The sequence below is a fragment of the Lupinus angustifolius genome, unplaced genomic scaffold (genome assembly GCF_001865875.1).
Source record: "Lupinus angustifolius cultivar Tanjil unplaced genomic scaffold, LupAngTanjil_v1.0 Scaffold_414, whole genome shotgun sequence".
Lineage (NCBI taxonomy): Eukaryota > Viridiplantae > Streptophyta > Magnoliopsida > Fabales > Fabaceae > Lupinus > Lupinus angustifolius.
The window spans coordinates 95,921-103,321 of NW_017727824.1; positions in this window are offsets into that span (position 1 = coordinate 95,921).

The window sequence follows — 7,401 nt, forward strand, 5'->3', positions numbered from 1 at the left end:
TCTTTATTTTTATTTATGAATTTTATTGCTGGATAAAAAAATTGCTAAATACTATTTTGATATTGTGTGGCCATCAATTAGTGTCAAGAGGATGATGATATGTTAAAGTAGTTTTATAGTTTCTACAACATTGGTGAATTTTGTAGGTGTATAATACAATGGTACATAGAAATAAAAGGATCACATTTTATGTCCATGTTGAATAATAAATTTATATTATCTTTATCCAGTGTGAAATTGGCCAATATGTTTAATATTTTCCTGGAAAATTTTCCCGATCATTTTATAAGCAAATACTGAATCATGCTCATGACTTTTTTTAATATTTTTCCCGATCATTTTCCTGGAAATTGTTTTATTGATTGAATGTAATAAAACTCTTCCAAATTGTCAAAATTCCTCCCTTTTCAATTCGAGATGGAGCCAATAAAATGGAACAGAATAGGAAACTTACCCTTTTCATTCCATATCCTCAAAAACTTCCATAGCACCAAGGAAGTCTAACTTTTAAAATTACAAATTATAAAAGAAAATTGGATATGAGTGAAAGGATGGCTATTGACTGTTATAATAAAAGTAATTCATGTCAATGATGAAACACTAATATAAGGTATTAAAAACTTTATATTGCTATTCCACAATAAACTCTAAATATTAAAGCAAATCAACTTCAACAAAATGGATCCAGTTTTTTCCACTTTTAGTGAAATTGCTAAAAGTTTTTACCATAAGTGTTGCCATTTAATGTAGGCTGTTATTTTGTAATGATTCTTTGACATGCTTATAAATTCTTCATATGAAGAAAGTTACCTCCAAAAACATGCTTACATGTAATACCACATGAATATTATTTGAATGATTAATATAATTTTTTAGGAACTATTTATAAATTATAAGTGTTATATCATTGAAATAATTTTAAACAATAATATTAGCATGTTTATGACGGTGACATTATAAACATAAAGTTTTGTAAATTATGTATCCATCTGAATCATGCTCATGACTTTTTTTAATATTTTTCCCGATCATTTTCCTGGAAATTGTTTTATTGATTGAATGTAATAAAACTCTTCCAAATTGTCAAAATTCCTCCCTTTTCAATTCGAGATGGAGCCAATAAAATGAAACAGAATAGGAAACTTACCATTTTCATTCCATATCCTCAAAAACTTCCAAAGCACCAAGGAAGTCTAACTTTTAAAATTACAAATTATAAAAGAAAATTGGATATGAGTGAAAGGATGGCTATTGACTGTTATAATAAAAGTAATTCATGTGAATAAGGAAACACTAATATAAAGTATTAAAAACTTGATATTGCTATTCCACAATAAACTCTAAATATTAAAGCAAATCAACTTCAACAAAATGGATCCAGTTTTTTCCACTTTTAGTGAAATTGCTAAAAGTTTTTACCATAAGTGTTGCCATTTAATGTAGGCTGTTATTTTGTAATGATTCTTTGACATGCTTATAAATTCTTCATATGAAGAAAGTTACCTCCAAAAACATGCTTACATGTAATACCACATAAATATTATTTGAATGATTAATATAATTTTTTAGGAACTATTTATAAATTATAAATGTTATATCATTAAAATAATTTTAAACAAAAATATTAGATGTTTATTATGACGGTGACATTATAAACATAAAGTTTTGTAAATTATGTATCCATATAATATAATAACTGTAATTTGACAGAGGATGTTTAAAAAATATTTTAGATAAACACATCACTTTGTATACAATAATTGTTGATCATTGCATTTTTTATATATTTACAAGACTCAACTTTTTATTTTCTGTCATATGCAAGCAGCAGATGGTCCACACATAATTGCTCTAACTCAATGTACAATTATGAATGTATAATTTCTTAAAACAGATACAAGTATTTTCATGATTTTAATAATTTTTTCTTGAACAAATTGTTCACATATGATATGAGAGCAAAATTCAATCTTCTTTTGCACTTAAGCATGGTATGTAGAACCACACAAAAAAAAGTCTTCCCCATTGGTAGCAAAATTCAATCTTCTTTTGCACTTTGTATTTTGCTCATTTCTTTGTCAATATTGGAGAAGACTTTTTTTTTATGGCCAACTAAGGACTTAGAAGATTTATTTATAGTTGAGGTTGATAAGTACTCATCTAACAACTTGATAATCACTCATACTTATATATATATATATATCCAAAATTTGTTATAAATATTATAAGTTATTTGAATTCCTATTTTCGGTTTCTATTTTAATATAATTTTAATAAGTGGTTGTAACTGACTACCCAATTCTATCTTTCAAATTATTGTATAAGTTTTTTAATTTTTATAAAAATCAAAATGTAGAATTTACTTTTTTATACGGGTTGTTAGGATTTACTTTTTATAATTATCTCTAACATTTATAAATATTTATACAGTTAATCCATAGATATTATTCCCTATTTAAGTGATATAACAAAACTATTAGATGGACTTTTGTGAATTCTACTTCTAAATAACAACTGTAATTTGATGGAGGATATTTAAAAAATATTTTAGGTGCACACCACTTTGTATGTAGTAATGATTGATCTTTGCATTTTTTATATTAAATGATGAAATAATCTATAAGTTAGAGTTTAAGAGTTGGTTACAACTACCTACTAAAATAATATCAAAGTAGAAAACGAAAATTTAATATTAAAATAAGAATGAGAGGATAATTATTAATGTTTATCTTGAATAACAACTTATTATGTTTATAACAAATTTTGCATACATATAAGTGAGAGTGATTATGAGGTTGTTGAATGAGTACTTAGCAAATTTAACTATAAATAGACATTCTTAGTCGTTATTTAATCACATGAAAAAACGTCTTCTGCAATGTTGGCAAATAATTGAGCACCACACAAAGCATTAATATCATATTATATTAGTTGCTTGTTGCACGTTTCTTTACTAACAGTGCAGAAGACTTTTTTTTGTTGTTGTTCTGCACAACATGCTTAAGAAGAATGAATTTTGATCTTATATCATACTAGAATTTAATGAAGAAATGAAAAATAAATTTTATTGATTGAAATTGAGCAACAAATTTTGAATGAGTTACAAAAGAACCATAGTTTTATATAAGCATTACAAGAATAAAATATTGATACTTTGTGTTTTGCTCACTAGAAGGTTTATTTATAGTTGTGGTTGATAAGTACTCAGTTAACAACTTGATAATCACTCCTACTTATATGTATCCAAAATTTGTTATAAATATTATAAGTTATTTGAATTCCTATTTTGGTTTTCTATTTTAATATAATTTTAATAAGCGGTTGTAACTGACTAATCAATTCTATCTTTCAAATTATTGTATAAGTTTTTTAATTTTTATAAAAATCAAAATTTAGAATTTACTTTTTTACATGGGTTGTTAGGATTAACTTTTTATAATTATCTCTAACATTTATAAATATTGATACAGTTAATCCATAAATATTACTCCTTATTTAAGTGATATAACAAAACTATTAGCATGTTTATGACAGTGGCACTACTATCTTGAACTTTTGTGAATTATGTATCTATATAACAACTATAATTCGATGGAGGATATTTAAAGAATATTTTAGGTACACGCCACTTTGTATGTAGTAATTGCCGATCTTTGCATTTTTTATATTAAATGATGAAATAATCTATAAGTTAGAGTTTATGAGTTGATTACAACTACCTACTAAAATAATATCAAAGTAGAAAACGAAACTTAATATTAAAATAAGAATGAGAGGATAATTATTAATGTTTATCTTAAATAAGAACGTATTATGTTTATAACAAATTTTGAATACATACAAGTGAGAGTGATTATGAGGTTGTTGGATGAGTATTTATGAAATTTAACAACAAATAGACTTTCTTAGTCCTTAGTTGATCACATAAAAAAAGTCTTCTGCAATGTTAGCAAAGAATTGAGCAACACACAAAGCATTAATATTAGATTATTTGTTTGTTGCTCCTTTCTTTGCTAACGGTGCGAAAGACTTTTTTTTTGTTCTGGACAACATGTTTAAGTGCTAAAGAAGAATGAATTTTCATCTTATATCATATTAGAATTTAGTGAAGAAATGAAAAATAAACTTTATTGATTGAAATTTAGCAACAAATTTTGAATGAGTTACAAAAGAACCATAGTTTTATATAAACATTACAAGATGAAACTTAGCTTAACAAACTAAAAAAAAAGCTAACTAATTAAAAAATAAAGTGGATAATAGAATCAATTAAACAGATTATTTAACACATACTTTATTTATAATACTTGGATTTTAATTTTTGAAATCTTCACTTAAAGATAGTTTGACTAAGCCATAAGCTTCAGCTCAAAAATTATGTGAACAATTTATTAATGATAAACAAAAAATATTAAAATCATGAAAAGCACTTGTATATGTTTTATTTTTTTTATAAAAGGTGACGTCACACCCACTATTTATTCATGAGAAACCAAAAAAACAGAAAGTGAAAGTTAGTTACAAGTGCTTGAATCTAAAATCAGAACAACCCAACCTATTTCTATCAACATCTGTGGATAGAAAAAAAGGTGAGGAATCCCACCACAAATCCACCCTTGACCTCACCCCATAAGCAGCCAGCTAATCTGCACAAACATTCCCCTCCCTAAACATATGGGAGACTTTGAACTGCATAGACGACATAAAAACACTACATTGATTCCAAAGGCGAAGGAGTTTCTAGGGAGCATGAAGTTTACCATTGAAGATATTAACCACCATTATAGAATCGCATTCCAACTATATAGAGTTCCATCCTTTAGAATTATATGTTTTAAGAAACTATACATTCACAATTATATATTGCCCCAGTAGAACATTAGAAAATTAAATTGTTGCTTGCATATAACAAAAGATAAAAAGTTTAGTGCATGTAATGGTACTTGCATTACAATTTATAAAATATGGTGTGTTTATCTAAATTATTTTTAAATGTCCTATGTCAAATTACATGTTATATGGATACATAATTTATAAAACTTCATAATAGTAGTGTAGAACTGTTACTGCCATAAACATGCTAATATTTTTGTTTAAAATTATTTTGATCATTCAAATAATATTCACATGGTATTACAAGAAAGCATGTTTATGGATGTAATGTTCTTCATATAAAAAAAATTTTGAGACATGTCAAACAACCCTTACAAAATAAACCTTTCATTGCAGCCTACATTCAGGGCAACTCTTATGATGAGTATTTTTAGCAATTTCACTGCAAAGGAAAATAAATCCCACTATTAAAAATTGTTAATGTTGATTTAACTTAATTGGGAATAAGAACACAAACTTTTTTTATAGCTTATGCCAGTGTTTCATTATTCATAAGAATCACTAACCATTAATCTATGAATTGTTAAAACTTGGAGTTTGAATGTTGAGAAAGGAAGAAAGAAAATGAGTGAAAGTTAGAGAGAAAAGAGGATGATGAATAGTGCATGTTATTAGTAGAAAGTTTAGGTTGTTGATTAACAACAAATTCAACTAATCTGCTATTTATAGTAAGTTTTAACTACAAGCTATATAATATATAATAAAAATCTCAAACCATTTTCCTAAGGTTTAAGCTATTGAATTACAAAGTATTAATCTCAACACTCTCCCTTAATTCAAACTAGCTTGACTAAGAACTTCTAGCTTCCTTCTTCGTTTCTCAAAGTTTTCCTTCGTCAAAGGATTTGTTACAATGTATGCCTGCTACTCCTCAGAAAGAAAAAAACCCAAGCCTTAAATTGTATTTCTCCACTTGATCTCTCAAGAAGTGGTACTTTGTATCTATGGTATTATTACGACCATGTGAAAGTGGATTTTTAGCCAAAATGATTGCTTATATATTGTCCATTAGTAGCAACATGGAGTCATCACAACATACTCCTAACTCCCTAAGCAAAGATTGTAGCCAAAGTCCTTGACAACCACCCAAGTAGGCTGCAATATATTCAGCTTCACATGAAGAGAAGACAACCACCTTTTACTTCTTATAGCTCCAACTAATTGAGGCATCACCAAGTTTATAAAAATACCCTTTGGTTCTCTTCCTATCATCCTTGTCTCCGACTCCAATCTGCATCTATGTAACCATACACTATTCTTGGTTTGTTCTCTTTGTTGACAGGGAACAATACTCCAAAATTAATGCTTTCCTTCAGGTACCTTAGTAGTCTTTTAACAACAATCAAGTGAGAATGTCTAGGATCTTCCATATGTCTGCTAACTAGGCCAACACCAAATGTTATGTCTAGTTTAGAGTTGCATATATATCTCAATGATCAAATCATCTGCCAATAGAAAGTGGCATCCACAACTTGGTCATTAGGACTACTCCCTTTGCACAAAACATTTACAGTTTCAACTGGTGTGGGAGATGAATTGCAATCAAACACATCAAATCTTTTTAGTACATCAGAGATGTATTTTTTATGGTGCATCAGAATGCCTTTGCTTGTTCTCACAAATTCAATCCCAAGAAAGTATGATAATGTGCCTAGATTAGACATTTCAAATTCTGATTTCAACCTGCTTTTGATGCTCTCTATATCTTCATCTCTACAACGAGTTGTCAAGAGGTCATCTACATACAAGCATATGATTATTTATGCTTCTATAGGTGTACCTTTTATGTAGATCTCATGCTCACTAGTTCATATGAAAAGGCCTTGCTTCACAAGGAAACTATTTTTCCTTTTATTCGGGCTTAATTCAGCATATAGAGTTCCTTATGTAGCTTATATACTTTTTGTTCTTGACCATAAAACTCAAAGAAAGAGGTTGTGAAACAAAAACTTCCTTGTTGAATGTATCTTTCAAGAATAATGACTTCACATCCATTTGACTCAAACTCCAATTCTTTGAGCTTGCAATAACTATCACAAGTCTCACAGTCTCAATCCTTGCAACTGGTTAAAACACTTCATCAAAGTCCAAACAAGGATTTTGTAAGAATCATTTTGCAATCAACCTAGCTTTATATTTGATAGTTCCATCTGGTTTCAATTTCACCTTGTATACCCACTTTACTGAAATAGTCTTCTTTCCTTTGGGTAGTGTTGTGAGATCCCAAGAATTATTCTTTTCAATTGATTTGATCTCTTTCTTCATAATCTAACAAACTTCATTGGCATCTTGTCCAAATGTGATAGGTTCCATTTCACCTAGTAGGGCCATATGCACTAAGTCTTCTTTCAGTGTGATTGAGATATTAGATAAAGCCTTACAATTCCTCAACCTTGCTGACATATTTCTTTGTCTATGAGGTCTTTCAACAATATATGCATTGTCTTCTCTGGTTATAGAGTCCTCCATAGTACTTTGAGTAGTGCTTATGTCCATATGCCTCACCTG